The sequence below is a fragment of the Salvia hispanica genome, chromosome 6 (genome assembly GCF_029641045.1).
Source record: "Salvia hispanica isolate PSC_SH4W2 chromosome 6, Shi_PSC_v1, whole genome shotgun sequence".
Taxonomy (NCBI): Eukaryota; Viridiplantae; Streptophyta; class Magnoliopsida; order Lamiales; family Lamiaceae; genus Salvia; species Salvia hispanica.
Genome location: NC_142697.1, coordinates 24,863,176 through 24,880,888, shown reverse-complemented (window position 1 = coordinate 24,880,888; position 17,713 = coordinate 24,863,176). Strand labels below are relative to the sequence as shown.

General features: G+C 34.9%; 2 pseudogenes across 2 annotated transcripts; one reads left to right on the top strand and one right to left on the bottom strand.

Moving 5' to 3' along the window:
* The first annotated feature begins 12,528 nt into the window (after window positions 1-12,528).
* Window positions 12,529-14,610, top strand: LOC125208215 (putative inactive purple acid phosphatase 2; annotated as a pseudogene). The gene is made up of 2 exons (XR_016132980.1): window positions 12,529-13,257; window positions 13,404-14,610. The product of XR_016132980.1 is annotated as a putative inactive purple acid phosphatase 2 (transcript).
* A 184-nt stretch (window positions 14,611-14,794) lies between these two features.
* On the bottom strand, window positions 14,795-16,875 carry LOC125208216 (protein KTI12 homolog pseudogene; annotated as a pseudogene). The gene is made up of 2 exons (XR_016132981.1): window positions 16,739-16,875; window positions 14,795-15,966 (listed from the first exon to the last, which is right to left on the bottom strand). The product of XR_016132981.1 is annotated as a protein KTI12 homolog pseudogene (transcript).
* Between the last annotated feature and the right edge of the window lie 838 nt (window positions 16,876-17,713).

Genomic DNA, 17,713 nt, shown 5'->3' with positions numbered 1-17,713 from the left:
ATCATCCCAAAAATAGAAAATCACAAAAAGGTGTTATATACTATATGTATTCAGATCGAATTTTTTTTAAAATAATTAAACAAAAGTGTTCGGTTCTAACTAATACTACTACTGTATAATTAAAGAGAGATTCTGCTAGTAAAAAAGTGACTCTTTCGTTATTCATTCCTATCTGGAAAGTGGAAAAAACAAAAAGATTATAAGCCTTGCAACTAGCAAGTGGTACAATACAACTGTGATTAATACTACTAAAATTTATTTCTATCTTAATTATTGAAATACTAAAAGCTGCGAATGGACGACCGAATTTAATATGTAAACGGCCCAGAATTAAGGTGGCATAGAAAAATATAATTCCAAACCTTACATTGTATTTTCAAAATTTTGAATTATAAATAAGCTAAATATAAAAATGATTAAAGGTTATACCTTGGCTGCTTACTCGAACCGACAATATTATTATGCCTTTATTTAGTTTATTATTTAATTGATGTAAGCTGGCGTAGAATCATTGCTGCTGCGTGATATTAGGTCAGGGTGGTTCGCAAACCATTATCAATCGTAATAAATAATGTATTATTATTAATCATTAATCATAATATATTAAAGTAAAAAAATAGTAGTACTATATTAATTTAAACATAAATAAGATTATTAATTTATTAGTACTAAATTTTTTTGTTATTTTTTTAAACAAAAATACTAGTACTACTCCTCATTTTATGGCCAGCCGGCTACATATACATATTTTAAAGAAATTCGATATTTCTTAAGAATGGCGTCTTTAATTATAATTCAATTATGTTCCTCCATTATAATAATAATAAAAAAAAAAGGTGTCTTCTTGTCTAATTTTTTATAATTAATCTTACGTTACAAAAAATATGATTTAGTAATGATTTGACACCATGGCCATCTAATCATACAATTCAGTGAATTCACTATGCCCAGATTTTAGTACATATACGAATGGTGCAAAACTGAAACGATTGATAAACCAATAAACATAATACTATAAGCAAGTGTGTTTTACTCCCTCAGTCCCCCGTTAAGAGTAACACTTTGACCGGACACGAGTTTTAAGAAATGTAAAAAAAAATTAGTTGAAAAAGTTAGTGGAATGTGGGACCTATTTTTTTATATTGGTTTTATAATAAAATATGAGTGAAATGAATTAGTGGAATCTGAGACCTACTTACCATTTATGGTAAAAATAAAGTGCTACTCTTAATTGGGGACGGACCAAAATGGAAATTAGTAACTCTTATTCGGGTACGGAAGAAGTATTAATTAATTATTTGACTGAATGAAATGATTTGGGTTGTGTAAACATTAAGCGTTGACATATGCTTGACGTTGAATGCACTACTATTCTACTTCCTCCGAACAATAGAAATAGACTATTTAGGATTAACATGAATTTTTAATACTCCCTCCATCCCAGGGAAGATGACCCCTTTCTTGGACGGCACGGAATTTTATGCAACTTTATTTTGTGTGTTAAGTGGAGAGAATAAAGTAAGAGAGAGGAATAAAGTAGAGATAAAGGGGTTTCCATTTTAAGCAATGAGTCATCTTGATTGGGACAAACTAAAAAGAAAAGTGGACCATCTTCAATGGGACGGAGGGAGTATATAATTAATAAAGTAAGATAGAAAATGAGAAAAAGTAGTTAAAATTATACAGCGGATAACAGAATCCGACCCATAAATGATAAAGTAAAATAAAAGAGAAAAAAGTTGTCATAAATGAATATGAACTATTTCTATGTAACGAACGAAAAAAGAAATATGGTTTATTTCTATGAGATGAGGGAAACAATATTTTAAAATGGGTATGTGTTCCATAAAAAGATGTATCGTGCGTTGTTTATGTGTGTGCGACACTCTGAACTCTTGGGAGAATCGATGACTGCGTCAAAGATGCAGTGCTAATACATCTAAGAATTCTTAATTGGCTAGCCCCAGGGCTATGGAGCAAAGGGCTCGCGTGAGTAGGAAACAATAAATATCTATTCTAGTTCTATTATCAACTATGTGTTCAAATCTAAGAGAAATTTTAGACAATGTTTATTATCCTGAATTTTTTTTGTCTTTTCTGAATGATAAGGAGAGAAAAAAAATTGGATCAAAAGAAAATGTCATTTTGGAGTTTTATCAACAATTTGCTTGTGTAGGCGGGGATCCGGCTCGATCTCTCCCCCGGATAAACCATATAGCCAAGAGAAACCATGAACCAGAATAAAAGAGCTTGCCCCACCCATGAGTAAATATTTCATGGTAGCATCATTGGACCGTACATCTTTCTTGGTATATTCAGATAATAGGTAGAAGCATAAACTTAACGTTTCACAATTTAATGAATCTTCCACTTATTTGATGGGCTGGCTTTTGATGGGCTGGCTAAGAGATTATGTATGATTAACTCTTCACAAATTTTCAATGGCGGTTATAACATGTCTTCTGTAACATGTGTTCCTCATGCAGCTTATTGTTCTAATGGTGATATAGTTCTAGATATATAAAGATTGCTTGTAATATTGTGTGGATCTTGAGTTATAAATCTATAATTCTTTGGTTTCTTATATTTTGTCTATGTTGTGAGATTGAGCATCTATTAGTATTTTATAGTACTCCGAGTATCTCCTATGGCGGACGTCGCGGTAGGATGTCGCAGAAGTCCGACCAGACGTCCGCCGTTGTGGGCGAAATGGTAGGACACGCCCGTCCCATTTGCCCGTCGGATGGGCTCGCCCGTCAGCCCGACGTCCGACCGGATGTCTGCCGTTGTGGCGTGGGTCGGACGTCCGATTAAATTTGTTTTTTTTTTTTTTCTAAAAAAAACTCTATAAATAGGGCTTGTTGAACTTCATTTCATTCACACCATTTGTGTTGACAAGTTTCTCTCTCTAAACTCTATTTTCAAGTATTTCTAGAATGGCTAGTAGTCGTGCGGGTGGTAGTGGCGGAGGCGCTAGTGATAGTGATAGTGAGGATGAATTAGATGTTGCTATGGACGGGGCGATTGATCGATTGCTACGACAGAGGCAGCAGCAGCGGCAGCAGGCGGCGGTACCTCGGCCGATCCATCGCCGACGTCATGTACCAGGGACCACATTGCTGCACATATGCGGTTGTATGAGGACTACTTCGCTTCGCAGCCGTGTTTTGGGGATGCCTTATTCCGGCGACATTTTAGGATGCATCGTCCGCTATTTATGCATATCGATGGTGCTTTAGAGAGAAGATACGAGTTTTTCAGGATCAGGGAGGATGCGGCTGGCAAACCCGGACACACGCCCTTACAGAAGTGCACTGTCGCAATCAGGCAGCTGGCGTACGGAGGCCCGGCCGACATGTTCGACGAGTACCTACACATTAGCGAGTCGTCAGCCATCGAGTGTCTGCAGAATTTTTGAGCGGGCGTTAAAGCGATATTCAGGGATCGCTATCTTCGGAGTCCGAGCAGCGTAGACTGCCAGCAGCTGATAAATATGCACGGGTCGGTGCACGGGTTCCCTGGGATGTTGGGCAGCATAGATTGTATGCATTGGGAGTGGAAGAACTGCCCCGCCACCTGGAAAGGGATCCACACTTCCGGCTTCAAAGCCAATCATCCCACGATGATCCTTGAAGCCGTAGCTGACTACCGGTTGTGGATATGGCATGCTTATTTTGGAGTCGCCAGGTCGAACAACGACCTCAACGTCCTCCAGTCGTCGCCCCTGTTCAACGATCAGTGCAATGGCGTTGCTCCCGCCATCAGTTTCATCGCCAACGGCAACAAGCACAATATGGGATACTATTTGGCGGATGGGATATACCCAAACTGGCCCGTCTTTGTGAAGACGATCAAACATGCGGTCGGAGCAAAGAAGTCCTTCTATGCGAGCCGTCAGGAGGCAGCGCGCAAGGATGTTGAGCGAGCATTTGGTGTGCTCCAGAGTCGATAGGCGATGGTGAAGGGTCCTTCACGGATGTGGTATATTCCGAACATCGGCGACATCATGTACGCATGTATCATTTTGCACAACATGTTTGTCGAAAGTGAAGGTGACGGACTGACTCAGTGGACCAACGAAGATGATACGGGTGTCGGTCCAAGCCACGACGTGGCCAGCGCGAATGTGAACATGGGGGTACCTCATGGAGAGGTTGAGCGGTTGCGCGCATTTGCCGACATGCGGCAAAGAGATGCCCATATTCGACTTCAGGAGGATATTATCGAAGAGGTTTGGACGCGGAGGGGTGGACGTTGAAGTGGTTAATTTTTTTTATTGACTATGTAATTTTTTTTTCCGAAGAATATATGTTTTTTTTAATGAAATATTCGCTTTTCCCCGTTCGTATTCGTGTCAAAATTTTAATTCCGTAAATTGAATAATTGTGAATTTAATTTTATTGTAGGAAGTCCTAGTGGGAAGTCCTAGTGCAATGGGAAGTCCTAGTGAAATGGGAAGTTCTGATGACGTGGCATGAAGTCCTAGTGGAAGTCCTAGTGGGAAGGACACCACCGGAGATGCTCTAAAGAAGAACCGAGTAAATCAGATCCCTATAATGGTGGAATGGGCTGGGCCATCCTATACTACACTAAACCATAAATCGTAGGACGACTATTGATGTCCATTTTTGGACTTAGGTACTCAAATAGTACAATTATTTTTGTTCTTGTTGGTTCGAAGAGGGCAAAGAAACAGGTCGGGTGACGCGAGAAGAAATCATGATGTTCATGTGAACTAAGTGATTGTTTTGAAAAGAAATATGCAACACTTTGATTGATTATATTAATAAAATTAATTATTTGTGTTACTTGCTTTTTGTCGTGTCAGAGCTCCCAATTTTTTTATAAAAATCCAAGTGAAATTTGTCGTATTTACTGTGGGAACCGTCGATATTAAGAAAAGAGAGAGAGAAAAACTAGGGGTGGGTCGATACGATATATCATATCGTTATCGTATCGAAAGTTTCGATATATCGAAACTTTCGATATGGATAATATTCATATTGTTATCGTATCGATATTTCGATATATCGTAAGATCGATACGATATATCGAAATATCGTTATCGTATCGAATACCTGTATATCGAAAAATATAATTTCAAAACTGAAAAATAACACCAAAATTAATAAAACTTCAACACAATAAAATAAATAGTGTTCTTATTAGGGTTTCATATATATATATATATATATATTATATATATATATTTTCTAAATATATGAATGAATTAAATGGATTTATATATATTTATAATTTTAAACTTCAACATGTATTGAATTTCAATATATTTCGATATATACGATATACATCGTATATTCGATATAAAACGATATATCAAAAATATCGATATGTATCGTATATATATATATATATATATATATATATATATATATATATAGGGTAGTGATAAAATGCAAACCCATATATTGTACAAACTCCAAACTTTTTCAACACAATATCAACATAATGTCAACACAGTATAAAATTTCAAGATTATGATATCAACACAATATCAATACAATGTCAACACAATTTCAACACAACATCAACCGTTGACATTGTGTTGACATTTTTTGTTGCTATTATTTCATGATCTGTTGATATTTTCTAACGGTCCAGATCATAGTTTGGAGTTTGTACAATATTTAGAGTTTGCATTTGATCACGTCCCTATATATATATATATATATATATATATATATATATAGGGGTGCATTATAATGATAACCCCAATTTGTGTGATAACCCTATAACTAAATCTCCACCACACATTTTTAAAATGTGTGGGCTAGATTTAATCTAACAAAACTATCATTTTATCAAATAAAATTATCATTTTCGGATATATTAAGGGCAAAATTGTCATTTCGTTCTAAAATTTGGTGGGAAAGAAGGAAACTTGACAAAAACGCTCCATTCAATTTCTCTCATGCTCAAAACCCTGCATTCAATTTCTCTCACAATCAAACCCTCTGAATCGCGTTTCAAAGCATTTGAATCGAAGGAAAAATCATCCGATTCTGGAATATGTCGAAGGAAAACGCTCAAGCATCATCGAAGAAAGGTTGGATGAAGTTTATTACTTATTTCACTTTTGATTTTGCTCGATTTATCATTTTGCTGGAGATTTTCTCGATTTTTTTTAGATTCTGTAGTTTTTTAGTGTAGATATTTCTTATATTTATACAATATCGTTCATGCATGACAATATTGAGAACAATCTATATATTTAGATTTACATTTTGCTGTGTATGCTGCTGGTGTGTGTTTTTCTGTGTTTGTGTGTGTGTTTAGCTTTGTTTATGTGTGTTTTGTTGTGTGTGTGTTGCTATGTGTTTGGATGATCTGTTTAAATGTAGAAATTGTGTTTTTGCTTGATAAAATGATAGTTTCTGAAAATGATAAAATGATACTTTGTGAATAGTGTTTTGTTATACTTAAGTGACAAGTTATGCCCTCTCTGCTTTTTTGAACTCATTGAAATTTAGAAAATGATAGTTTCAGAAGATAAAATGATAATTGCCCTTGATAAAATGATAGTTTCAGATTATAAAATGATGGTTTTGCATTATAAAATGATAGTTTCATGGGATAAAATGATAGTTTACATTATAAAATGATAGTTTCATGGGATAAAATGATACTTTATGTTTGTTTGTGTGTGTGTCCTGATGCTACTGCTGCTGTGTTTTTGTATGTGTGTTTGTGTTGCTATGTGTTTGGTTAATCTGTTTAAATGTAGAAATTGTGCCTTTGCTTGATAAAATGATACTTTGGGTGCATAAAATGATAGTTTCTGAAAATGATAAAATGATACTTTGTGAATAGTGTTTTGTTATACTTAAGTGACAAGTTATGCCCTCTCTGCTTTTTTGAACTCATTGAAATTTAGAAAATGATAGTTCAAGAAGATAAAATGATAATTGCCCTTGATAAAATGATAGTTTCAGATTATAAAATGATAGTTTTACATTATAAAATGATAGTTTCATGGGATAAAATGATAGTTTACATTATAAAATGATAGTTTCATGGGATAAAATGATACTCTATGTTTGTTTGTGTGTGTGTCCTGATGCTACTGCTGCTGTGTTTATTTGTGTTGTTGTGTGTGTCTCTGTGTTTTTGTATGTGTGTTTGTGTTGCTATATGTTTGGTTAATCCGTTTAAATGTAGAAATTGTGCCTTTGCTTGATAAAATGATACTTTGGGTGCATAAAATGATATTTTCTGAAAATGATAAAATGATACTTTGTGAATAGTGTTTTGTTATACTTAAGTGACAAGTTATGCCCTCTCTGCTTTTTTGAACTCATTGAAATTTAGAAAATGATAGTTTCAGAAGATAAAATGATAATTGCCCTTGATAAAATGATAGTTTCAGATTATAAAATGATGGTTTTACATTATAAAATGATAGTTTCATGGGATAAAATGATAGTTTACATTATAAAATGATAGTTTCATGGGATAAAATGATACTTTATGTTTGTTTGTGTGTGTGTCCTGATGCTACTGCTGCTGTGTTTATTTGTGTTGTTGTGTGTGTCTCTGTGTTTTTGTATGTGTGTTTGTGTTGCTATATGTTTGGTTAATCTGTTTAAATGTAGAAATTGTGCCTTTGCTTGATAAAATGATACTTTGGGTGCATAAAATGATAGTTTCTGAAAATGATAAAATGATACTTTGTGAATAGTGTTTTGTTATACTTAAGTGACAATATTTATTAGTTAAAATGCATTGAATATAATTCAGTATGGAACATAATATAATTTTTAATCAACCTCATGTATGTTTTGTGTTATTTGAATAGAGAAATTTCTTCCGAACTTATCTTGGAAATGGAGTCAATCCATCAATGGGAAGAACTGTCAAAATGTCAAAAACCAGATACATGAATATGCCATGGCAGAACGATACAAATAAAGTTGACTGTGGAATTTATGTGATGCGCCATTTGGAGACTTACATGGGTGGTCCTGTTCGTAACTGGAATTCAGGTTTAACGAAGAAGGGAACAAAGTCTTTCATAAAACTCCGTGCCAGATATACTGAAGCATTGCTTATTGGAGATACTAACAAGAAGGCTTTTGAGACACTTACAATGATAAAGAAGAAGTTTGAGAATGACAGCAAAAAAGGAGAAATTGATGTTGAAAAGATGATCAGAGAATTTAAACCCCTTGTAACTAACTTATATGACTTGATAATAGCGTTTTGTAATAGTGGTTTCGAATATAATCACCCAAAATTATCATTTTATCTGCTGCAAGTATGATTTTGTCATTTTATCAGTCAGAAGTATCATTTTATTATTTTATCTGCTCCAAGTATCATTTTTTCAGGTTAAAGTATCATTTTATCAGTTTATAAACAAAAGAATGATGTTATAAGCCAAAATGTCATTTTATAAGCCCAAAGTATCATTTTATCTACTGCAAGTATCATTTTGTCATTTTATCAGTCAGAAGTATCATTTTATCATTTTATAAGCCCAAAGTATCATTTTATTAAACAAAAATGTCATTTTATCAGAAGTATCATTTTATCAGTCAGAAGTATCATTTTATCATTTTATCTGCTGAAAGTATCATTTTATCAACTGCGAGTATCATTTTATAATTTTATAAGTCAGAAGTATCATTTTATCAGCTTATATATCATTTTGTCGGATTAAAATATCATTTTATCCGTTGAGAGTATCATTTTATCAGCTTATATGTCATTTTTTCCAGCTTATACATCATTTTATAAGGTTATTGTCATTTTATTTGCTGCGAGTATCATTTTTTCAGGTTAAAGTATCATTTTATCAGTTTATAAACAAAAGAATGATGTTATCAGCCAAAATGTCATTTTATACACCAAAAATACCTAAACTATATCAAATGGCTTCAATCTGTCTTCTCATTGACTCTACCACAATTTCTTGAATCATGACGACCCATCTCATGACATTTACCAAAAAATTTTGACGGCAATTGAACAAGTAATCAATGAAAATAATGAATTATGCAAGAAATATGGAAACAAAATCTGAAGACTATGGAAAATGAATCAAATCGGAAGAAAATCTGGAGCCTATGGAAACAAAATCTGGAGCATATGGAAACAAAATCGTAGAGAAGAGGAGAGAATCGAAAATCGCTGAGAAGAAACCGATGAGAAGAGCGTGAAATCTGGAGTGAATCTGGAGTGAAATTCAAAAATTAAATGAGCGAAATGACATATTTACCCTCTGCGCCTTTTTTATTAAGTAAATCTAAGTTTGAATCTCAACCACAAGATTATAAAATATGTGTGGTCCAGATTTGGTTATAGAGTTATCATGTGATTTGAGGGTTATGATATGATCACATCTCTATATATATATATATATATATATTTTTTTTTTTTTAAATATATGAATGAATTAAATGGATTTATATATATTTATAATTTTGAAATTCAATATACATGTATTGAATTTCAATATGTTTCGATATATACGATATATATCGTATATTCGATATAAAACGATATATCAAAAATATCGATATGTATCGTATATTCGATATAAAACGATATATCGCGATATAAGGAAATTCATATCGTTATCGTATCGAAAACTTACGATACGATACCATATTGTATCGAAAATTACGATATACCGAAAATTCGATAATTTTTTGATATTTTTCAATACGATACGAGCGATATATCATTTTTTCGGTATTTTTCCCCAGCCCTAAGAAAAACGACAGAAGAGGGGAAATTGTGTTCAAATTTCTTGCACAACATAGTCTTAGTTTTCGCTATTAACGGAAGTCTAAATGTTATCTGATCATGTTGAAAGTTTATCCAGAGCTAAAAGATGCCAAGCTTCATTCTAAAATGTGGCCGGAGGTGAAATAATCGTCTATATTGAAGTTGTGTTGAGTAGTGTTCTACCTCCGGTTAAAATTTCAATACAATCGGACAATATTTGGACCTTCGATCGCGACAAATACCAAGACTGTGATATGCGGGAAACTCGAGGAGCACAAATTTCCCTCTTCTTTGTTTCTACCAATAGAAATGGGTCACCATCCATACTTATATAGATGAACTATGATTTAAGAGTCTACGTGAGACAAGATTTAAGAGTTTTAATATCTACACGTGTTTCTATCTCTCTTCTGTCATCATGGACAATTCTATTCAAATGATTAAATGGCCGATTTCATTTTGAATTTTGTCTTTACGAGTTTAAATACACAAGATGATTGAGCAAGCACAAATTAAAGAAATTAGAGGATAAAAGAAAAATAATACTAATACTCTATAAATCCAACCCTTAGGGCTTAATATAGCAAAAATGATAGTACTAAGAATATGGAAGTTGCACCACTCACATATTTTAAGAAAACAGGTTATTACATTAGGAAAAATGATACTCCTGTCTCATTTAAAAAAATAAATACTACGAACAGGGATTGTGATCAATTAAGATTTTTTATGCTAATTGAGAAATGAGATGCAATATCAGCCACTCATTTTTATTAAATGAGTGGTTCAGATTTTTCCACATGGAAAAAATATCTTTAGATTAATTAATTATGAAAGAGCAGAATGGTAATATCATAGTAAATTTTATTCAATAAATATTTTTTTTTATTTTTTATTTTAATTTTTTATTAATTTTTTTTAAAAAAATTTAAATTATTTTTTAATTTTTTTTAATTTTTTTTTAATTTTTTTAATTTTTTTTTAAAATTTTTTTAATTAATTTTTTGTTTTTTTTTTTTTTTTAAAAATTTTTATTTTTCAACTACATATACAATTCATGTCAACTACACACATATAATGTCAACTATGTGTACAATCCATGTCAACCACACACACAATTCATGTCAACTATGCACATATAATGTCAACTATGTGTACAATCCATGTCAACTACATATACAATTCATGTTAACTACACAATATAATGTCAACTACAAGTACAATTCATGTCAAATAGTATTTATTGAATAAAGTTGTTGACATTTGATGTGTAGTTGACATGAATTATACATATAGTTGAAAAAAATAATAATAAAAAAAAAAAACGAAAAAAGAAATTTTAAAAAAAAATTAAAAAAATTTAAAAAATTAATAAAATTACAATTATGCCCCTCTGTTGACATAAACATACATGCTGTTGACATTTCACAAATATTCTGGATGAGTGGCCCATATTGAATCTCATTTATCAATTTAGCTAAATAATCTCAACCTAACAAGACCCTACGTACAATGTATATTTTATTGTGATTGCAGGTAAAGAAATTAATTATACCGATACATTTATTAAAGAAATTAATAATTATACCAATACACTTTTAAAGTTTTTATTTGTTTTAAACTATACATATTAGAAATCCAACACACAAACTTAAATGATTTAATTTATATATTCAATGTTTATAGAAGAAGAAAATATAAAATGAAATCTTTTTTGTATTTATTTATGATGATGACAATCTCAATTCTAAATTCGGGATAAAACTAAAGAAAAATGTTAGACATTTTTTTATTGATGATTGTGGATCTGCAGAAGTTGAATGCATCAATGCTGGTGTAATTTCTAAGTGATTGTAAAAGCAAATTCTCCCCTTTTGCTGGTAACTCGATCAACGAGTTGGCAACGGAAGCGATGAATTTGCCTTCATGATCTCTCGTAATTGCTTAATTTTGATAAATTCGTTCATACTGAATTGAGACAATCATCATCATAAATAAAATAAAAGCGATTTTCATCTTAGAATTGGCTTGAGGCAAAACGTTGAAAAAGAGGGTAATTAAAGTTTCATGCTCTCTTTTTTCTTGTAATTTATAATAATAACACGTAGTAAGATTTCAAACATTTCGATTTCAAATTGATTTATTGTCACGAAACAGAAAGATATTTGCGTAATTTGTTGTTATAAATGCATGTCATTGTTGTTACGAAAGAAAATAGTTGCTGTTCTTTACAAAAATAATTGTGTTAATGATCAAAAGTTACTATTGTTTAGAAAATAATCAGGTCGGGTCTGATTCGTGCTGGGTACCAACCTGATCCGAAAAATATAAATCTATTTGCAGACCCACATATTTTTGTAAAATTTTCGATGAAATTATTTTTTGTGTTAAAATTTGTCAAGAAATAATAATATTTTTATTTTACTGTTTTTCAGTTTAGCTTTATGTTTTATTTGATTAGTTTTAATTACGGCTCAAATTTATGAAATTGTTTAGTTATAGGTATGGATAGGAACATTAAATTTGTGGGTAATTTTTTGTCGGTTGATAACAAAATTCATTCGATTGATATATTAACATTTTCGATCATATCACCATAAATTTTGAATTATGACAACAATTTAGGTGAAATCATTCTCATTACTCAAACTGAAGTCTACATTCATTGGTTAGTTTGTCTAACTGTCGCTTCTTTATTGGATGCTTATATGCATAAAAATACATTATATATGAAGTCTTTATAGTAAAAACTCAGAGCTGACTTCAGATTCTTGAAGAACTAAGCAACTTTGATCAAAACAAAATTACAGAACTGATGACCACATTACACACACTCGCGCTTCTCTCGATCCTCTCTCTCCTCGCCGCCCCATCCTCATCCAAAGTCTCGATCTCGGTCGCCCCAAGATCCGTTTCCAAATCGGGCAACCCAGTGACGATCAAATGGAGCGGCCTCGATTCACCCTCGCATCTCGACTGGCTCGGAATCTACACCCCGATGAACTCCGCCCATCGCCACTTCATCGGCTACATTTCCTCTCCTTGTCGCCCAGTTGGCAGTCTGGGTCGGGCTCCATCACGATCCCACTCGTCAACATGCGATCTGATTACCAGTTCCGGATCTTCCACTGGACTGAATCCAAGATCAACCCGGACAAGATGGACCACGACCACAACCCGCTCCCGAGGACCAAGCACCTCCTCGCGCAGTCCGACCCGGTGACGTTTGAGCCGGGTCGGGGCCCCGAGCAGGTCCACCTGGCGCTGACGGACGGCGATGGGGAGATGCGGGTCATGTTCGTGACCCATGATGGGAAGGAGAGCTTTGTGAAATACAGGTTGGCCTGGGATGGATTGGACCGGGTTGTGGGTACGGAGGTGGCCCGGTATGAGAGAGAGGATATGTGTGATTCGCCTGCCAATGATAGCGTTGGGTGGAGGGATCCTGGGTTTATTCATGATGGTGTCATGCTTGGTTTGAAGGATGGGAAGAAGTATTATTATCAGGTAAAAATTCTCACTTTTTTCTTGAACTATGATGCTTATTACTACATCAAGAGGATTCCTGAATATAGAAACTAGAGATCGTACAGTGCTTTGATTAAGAAAATTCTAGTCTAATAGTGTGCTTAAATTTGTATAAACTATGGCAGGTGGGTAGTGATTCCGGGGGCTGGAGCACAATTTACAACTTCGTATCTCCAGTTAAGGATTCGAGTGAGACGATAGCTTTCTTGTACAGAGACATGGGGACTGCTACACCCTACTCAACGCACAAGCGCACACAGGAAGAAAGCATCTCCACAATTAAGTGGATAAGTCGAGATCTTGAAGCTATTGGCGACAAACCTTCGTTGATATCGCACATTGGAGATATAAGCTACGCGAGAGGCTATTCTTGGCTGTGGGATAACTTCTTCTACCAGATAGAACCTTTGGCTTCCAAAGTTCCATACTTGGTGTGCATTGGCAATCATGAATACGATTGGCTGTTGCAGCCTTGGAAGCCCGACTGGTCCAGTACAGTCTATGAAAAAGACGGGGGTGGAGAGTGTGGGGTGCCTTACAGTCTTAGGCTTCACATGCCGGGGAATTCCTCAGAGCCAACCGGATCAAGAGCCCCTGCTACGAGGAATCTTTACTACTCATTCGACATGGGAGTAGTCCATTTTGTTTATTTTTCTACAGAGACTAATTTCCTAGCTGGGAGTAAACAGTATGAGTTCTTGAAGAATGATCTTGAATCAGTGAACAGAACCAAGACACCTTACGTTGTTGTCCAAGGGCACAGGCCGATGTACACTACAAGCTACGAGACAAGAGACTACCCATTTAGGGAGAGGCTCCGAGAGCACTTGGAGCCTCTTCTTGTGAAGAACAATGTGACACTAGCACTATGGGCTCACGTACATAGATATGAGAGATTTTGCCCTCTAAAAAACTTTACTTGTGGAAGCTTGAGCATCGAGGGGGAGAAATGGGAGGCGTACCCGGTGCACTTGGTGATTGGGATGGCCGGGATGGATTGGCAGCCGATTTGGCATCCATTGCCCGACCGACTCAAAGATCCCATCTTCCCCCAGCCCGCTAGGTCACTGTACCGTGGTGGTGAGTTTGGTTATGTGAGACTGGTAGCCAACAGGGAGAAGCTAACACTGTCGTATATGGGGAACCACGACGGGGAGGTGCACGATGCCGTGGAGATCATGGCATCGGGGCAGGTCTTGAATGGCGTAGAAAGTGCTGCTTACAAGAGGAAAAAGAATAAATATCTTCTAAGCTGACACAATTAGAATAGAACATACTATTAAAATTAAAAGTTAATAATAAAGTTGATAATTAAGGTATACTACTCTAATAATTAATCTAACAAACTTTTTTAAATGATGGGACCTTAATCTCCCGTCCACTCCATACTTACTTAAGAGTCTGAAGGGGGGAAATGTGTCTATTTCCAGCAGAAAACAATTGACACTGAAAGCAAATAACAATGGTTTAACAAAAGATAGATTGAAAGCAAATAGCAATTATCTAACAAAAGATGGATAAGAAAAGTAAGTTATATATATGTATATGCTTTGATCACAAACCATACAACACGAAACAAACAGCACAATATCTTCGAAAAATAAGCTTATTTTAACGGTGCAGTGCTAAATCACCTTATCCCAAAATCACGGCCCAGTTGCTCCAACATCTTGTCTCCAGCATTGCTTCCAGGGTGAATACAAAATCTCTCCGGCATGGACACTGCCGTGCATTAGCAGAACGTTGAGAAGATTTTCAGCGCTCTGCAATTTGCCTCTGGCTCTAACTGTTTCCCGATTCCCTGTTCAAGTAATCCACAAACATTCTCTTTGCACTATCAGCATCTTAGGGTGGTGGCGGACCACTCAAGCTCGATTGCCCTGTTAATTTATGAAAGTTTGCCTGAGCCTACGCAGCTCGGGGAGGCCAACATGTCTTGAAATATCAACACTAGGTAAGCCCAGCCCAAGAGTCACGCCATTGAGGGGCCCTCCGGCTGCATGGGACTGTGCTTCCACGATCATGTTCATTACCTCAAGTGTTGCTCTATCCAACTCGTAGAGAGAATTCGCCTCTGTTAGACGTGCACCCTGTGTTGCAATAGTGGGCTGCAACACTTTAACATCCTTGGTTTTTGAGTCTACTCTTTTTGTCAGGTATCTTACAGCATCCACTATGGCAGCCAACGATTTTTCAATCCCATCTCGGGAGGGCCATAGCTCAAACAACGGTGAATCCCAACGGCTTCTGCTATCTGGCCTCTCAAACCTTCTAACCAGATCTTCAAATATTTTATCATCATATTTCTCCTCTGATTTATCCCACCGTTCTTCATTCCATTTTCGACAGTATGTCTCTTCAGCATCACAGTGCATGACACAGTATCTTGTACCAACTGCACGAGCCAGACACCATAGCTCGTATCTGTACCCTTTATGCTGTTCAAAGAACCACTATAATAATATTGTCTCTGGTCAGAGATTTATCAACTTCAGATCTCAAAACTCCTCTTAAATTCTTTTCTGATGGCATGTTAGCATAGCCCTCGTTCCGTATGAGGTGAAACGAAGGTTCATCAACGATCCGAACTGATGGCTTCGGTTCTGTTTCTTGAAGGGCTTCAGCCAAGCAGGCTGCGGCTGTTGACTTCCCACTACAAGGCTGACCACAAATAACAACCAAAGCCATCTGCAAGACTTGTTTGTGTAAGCTTTATTCCATGAGCACTATAGCAATGCACGGGCACTTCTTTCAAGAAAATAGTGTGATTCATACAATAAAACTACTTGCTACCAAAACTAAGACTATCTTTTAACAGTGAATTAATTCCGTATTAAGTTATTACTGACTAAATTATGAACTCAACATTGTGAGATACATAGATAATAGTAGTATTCATTTTGAACCAATTATGCCAGACAGAGACAGTACCATATCTAGGGTTTAGGGTAAAAAGGAACATACTTTCCATACTCATCACACGTGCCGGAAAAGATTACAAAATACAGAGTCACAGACTATTCTTAATCAATGATGTTCAAACATTAGTTTAAATAAAGGTTCAAATAGTGTAATCTTCCCTCTCCAAATAAAACTGGTTAACAACAAATTTCCTCATCAAATTGAAAGCGTGAACTGCCACAGTATGAAGCTACTACATCTATTGCAGATACTAGAACAATAAAATCCTACAGCGTGGACAACTCTTCTATCAAGTCCACATGCTTCAGAATTCTCTTTAATAATTAGATTTTCCAAAATTATCAAAGTAAATTAGGTCATCACATAACCAATGCCATCAACACATGACTTCCTCCAAAAGCAGCAAATCACTCCTTCTTGTCATCTAAACCAGCTAATTTTACGCAAGATTCACAAAATTAATAAATCCAAGACCTCTTACCAGATAAAAAAACATGATGAACTGTTGAGTAAATCAAAGAAGCAATCAACAGCATACCTGGGAGGCTGGAATTGCAGATCTATTGGACACCTTGCGACTGACGCCGCGAAGAAATTGAAATTTGGTTCTTCTCCTTCTTTATTGGGCGACTTTTTATAGGTCCAGTATTCATTTCGTATTGGGCTAAATAATGTCTTACTGCAATCCAAGTTGGGTTTACACTTTACAGACTTAGATTTCTTTAATATTTAGCTCAAAAATATTGGAAATTTTGGCCGAATATACAGTGATAAGTTTAGTATATTGACCAAATTAATGCAAACATGTAACATGGAGTATATAAAATATATCAGCTTGGTATTTTGAGCGAATTCATACCAACATAACAACATATAGAAACATATATGAGCTTGGTATTTTGATCAAATTCATACTAACATAACATATAGTATAAAAAATATATCGGCTTGATATTTTGATCGAATTCATATCATGGACTAATATCCTCATCCAATATTTAGGAGGTTAAGCCTGCAATTCGGATTGTTATTGCAATCTACTCCCTTCGTCCCATAGAAATAAGCCATTTAGGATTTGCACGAGTTTTAATGTGTAATTGATAAAATAAGAAAAAGAAGAAAACGTAGTTGAAATTGTGTAGTGGATGGTGGGACCCATAAATAATAAAGGAAAATAGAATGAGATATTGTCCACTTTAGTTTCGATACGGGTTTTTAGATTTATGTTTCAAATTTATTTTACTTTATACCCGCAATGCAATTAAGAGCATTATACCCGCAAATCCGAAATTATTATGCTTCAGATTTATTTATTTATGTAAATTATATTCTGACGAGTACATGAGTTATGAAAATTAACATAGGGAGTGTAACCTATTGACTATTATTCAAAGTTCAAACTTCAGTTATTATAATGATACTACAATTTTACATATATACTAGGAGTAGTAATAAGCATTAGACGCTACTATACTGATAAACATTAGACACTACTCCCTCCGTCCGTAAATAG